Source organism: Pinus tabuliformis, chromosome 9 (assembly GCF_031772625.1).
Source record: "Pinus tabuliformis cultivar Carrire ecotype Pingquan chromosome 9, CPIR1, whole genome shotgun sequence".
In the NCBI taxonomy this organism is placed as follows: Eukaryota; Viridiplantae; Streptophyta; class Pinopsida; order Pinales; family Pinaceae; genus Pinus; species Pinus tabuliformis.
In genome coordinates, this window is record NC_142307.1 from 1,648,095,297 (window position 1) to 1,648,099,273 (window position 3,977).

Sequence of the window (3,977 nt, forward strand, 5' to 3'; positions counted from 1 at the left end):
ACTATGACGCTGACCTCGGGTTGGTTGAGACTAGTCTGGGACCAGTGGTACATACTCTGAGAATGACTTTGAGTCAGTATGATACATCCTCGATCATTTCTTCTTCTTCATAATTTAGACAAAAGCAGAGCAGAACAGAACAATGAAAGAGCAGAGTAGAACAGAGCAAAAAAGTACAAATCAGTGCATGGTAGAACAAGACAAAGCAGATTAGGCAAAATAGAGCAGAGCTGGGCAAGGGCTCTCTCTCACACATGTGAAGTCGGAGGCTGTTGAATTTGAAGTTGCAACTACAAAAGTAAAGATTGACTTGCGTGGCCTAGAATATCTCCTCTTTGGAACTGCGTTGTAGGTTCATTTGAACCTCCTCTGAAAGCCGCAACTTTTGGCTGTGGAATGAAGTCAATCTGATGAACGGTTTGCAAGATATCGACTGCCCTAGTTTGAAGCCAGAAACTGCTGAAACTGAAGTTGCAACTGCAGAAGTAAAGATTGCTTGCGTGGCCTAGAAGATCTCCTCATATGAACTACATTGTAGTTTCATATGAACCTCGTCTAAAGCTAAAACTTTTGGTGGTTGAATGAAGTCAATCGGACGGTCAGTTTGTGAGATATGGTCTGCCCTAGTTTGATAATGAAGCCGCTAATGCTGATGCTGCTGATCTAGGGTTTGCTACTGCTGATATGAATCAAATTTATTGTACTATTTCTCTCTGCTGAATTATTGAAGATAAAAGAAGATTTGATCAAAAGGTTTCCCCACACATTGTGGGGTTTGTCCCTGGCTAGCCGCCACATCTTGTGTCTCTTATCTTTGCTTGTTTTCTATCGATCGTTTAATGTTCTATCTGCACTTTACTTTATGTACGTGTGATTGCTAATCTTTGGAATATAATAAGGAAAAGAAGTAAACTGTTATAAGCATAGAACATACCATAACTTAACATGGTATCAGAGCTGAGGTGAAGACAAAGCCTGATCCAGGTGGATATTGGTGGCCACCTGCCAAGTCCACCTAGACCCCCACCATTGTTCTTCTCAGCATTTTCAGTTTCCTTAATTGTAGCACAACTTACTATTTTTAGCATTTTTTCGGGTCCTGAACTTCTGGAGCCGTTTTGAGGCCCTAAACGACACTTTTTGGGGAATTCAAGGGCAACATGGGTGCATGGAATGGACCGATGTTGCCCGTTCCAACAATGATAGTGCTCGGATAGATCTTTCTAACAAGCTATTGTATGCGTCAAATGGAGATCGTATGCCAAAGTTACGACCCCGGGAAGTTGATGTACCAACTTACCCCAAACGGGGCCCATAGTTCGGCGTTTCATCTTCTAGGGCTAGGTTTTGGAATGTTAAGGGTTTTTCCACTGTTTCTCAACAATAAATAGGCCTTCGAGCCTCATTGTAAGACAGTTCAGAGTCATGTAGTCATCACATCTCTTCTCAGAGATAAGCTACCATCGCTCTAGCTAGTTTATTTCCATTTCTGGTTGTAAGCATATTTCAGTATTTTCCATTAATGAAATGAAGTATTATTTCCGCTGCATCTTTGTGTATATGGTTATCTCTATAATTTTTTGCGTTCTTATTTAAATCCGGATCAGTGGTATCAGAGCAGTCTGCTTTTTCTCTATTTTTCTTTGCATGTCCCCAACAAGGTCGGGATATAAGGAGTTAGGGCTTGAACTGGTTGAACCTTTGCAAGACCAGCCTCGCAAATCCCGACGGCCTCTCATGGCGGATGAGAAGAAAGACGAGGGGGCAGGAGATCCCATCAAAATCTTGCTCGAAGAAGCCCTCGAGCGACAACGGAACGCGATGATAGACAACTTTGCCCAGATCCTTCAGCGGCTACCCAGAAGCAACGCATCGGCTTCCAGCAGCTACTCTGGAAACGCCACACCCTTTAAGGTACAAGTTAATTTTGAAATCCCCATATTCGAGGGTCAGATAGACGCAGATGCCGTAGATAAATGGTTAAATCTGCTAGAGGGTTATTTTTCTGTTCATGAATTTTCGAGTCGGGAAAAGATTGTTTTTGCTCTTCTCAAAGCAGCCCCCCACGTCAAGGACTGGTGGGAAACCTACTGCGACCAGAAGGATGAAAGTACTGGCTCACCATTTTCAGCCGCATCCACTTGGGATTCGTTCCAGGATGCCATCAAGGAGCAGTACTACCCTGTTGGAAGCTATGAGGATGAATACATAAAGTGGACCACGCTGCGGCAGGGAAGGGACCAAGACGTGCCGGAGTTCACCAATCTTTTCCATACCCTTCGCACAAAGTTGGGTATCAAGGATTCAGAGCAACATTTGATACTCAAATACCGTGGCTACCTACACAAGTACATCCAGGAAGAAATACAATTCCTAAAGATCTCCTCGCTTGGCGCAGCATACCGATATGCCGTCAAGGTCGAGCAGAAGTTTAAACAAAAGAAGCGAGACTTTGGATCTGCGAATCCAAAGCAGGGGAAAGGTGCCCCTAAACCACAGAACAAAGGACAAAGCTAAGGCGGGACAGCCCAAGACAACCGGCCGAAGCTGCAAGCAAAGAACAGCGCCGCGAAGCCGAGAAAGGACACTGGAAAATGGTGCGAGTTCCATAAGAGCTCCACTCACAACACAAGTGAGTGTCGGGCCAAGCAGTCACTGGTGGCTGAGCTAAAGGTTTCAGAATCAGATGCATGTTCCGACTCTGAGTCAGAACCCGATAAGGGGAATGAAAAAGGGAAGCAGATCATTGATGCGGATCCCAGCGCCACTGTTGCTACCGCAAAGATCCAGAAAAATGAACCCGAAGATCCAGAGGAGGAGGAGCATCTCTTCCACTCCCAGATGTGGGTAAAGGGCTTCCCGATACAGTTCATTGTTGATAGCGGGAGTCAAAAGAACCTCATTTTGACAGAGGTCGTGAAGCGGTTGGGCTTACCGACCACAGCACATCCACAACCATACACCATTGGGTGGCTTCACCAAGGACGAGATCTTCGCGTGAGCCAGCAGTGTCGCCTTCCATACAACATCAAGCCCTTCATGGATGAGGTATTGTGTGACATTGCTCCCCTTGAAGTTTGTGATGTATTACTAGGACAACCATACTTGTGGAAGCGACATGTTGTGTATGAATCAAGGCCCCGTGCTGTTATTATTACATTGGGAAATAAGTTGTACAGGATACCAGAGGTAGCACCACCTACCGCCATCTCTTTGATTACTACAAAACAATGCAGTAAGATCATTTCCAAAACTATGAAATTTGTTTTCCTGGTGATACGTCCTCAAGGAAAGAAGAAGACAGTGGCTGCGACTTCCAGACGGGGTCCCTTTGCACGACAACTACAGATGGACAAGGTTCTGGAGGAGTACGAGGACATCTTCACCTCCCCGGCAGGGGTTCCTCTGCACTGTCAAGTCAAGCACTCCATCGATCTGACCCCAGGTGCGCTGCTACCCAATGGACCAATTTATCGCCGCTCCGTTCTGGAGAATGATGAAATCAAGAGGCAGATTCAGGAGCTCCTGCAGAAAGGTCACATCCATCCGAGTTCATCGCCCTGTGGGAGCCCGATCGTGTTGGTACAGAAGAAGGATGGGACGTGGAGACTCTGTATTGACTATTGGGCACTGAACAAGATCACTGTCCGTAATAGGTACTCGATCCCGCGGATTGATGACCTCCTAGACCAACTAAAGGGGGCGAAATATTTCAGCAAGATCGATCTGAAGTCAGGATATCACCAGATACCAATCGAACCCTCTAATGTGTGGAAGACTGCCTTCAAATCCAAGGAGGGCCTCTTCGAATGGTTGGTTATGCCTTTCGGATCGACGAATGCTCCTGCAACCTTCATGAGGCTAATGGATGACATCTTGCGGCCATTCACCAACTCCTTTGTAGTAGTATACTTGGATGACATTCTGATCTTCAGCCAGAGTTAGGAAGAGCACCTCCACCACATCCGACAGGTTCT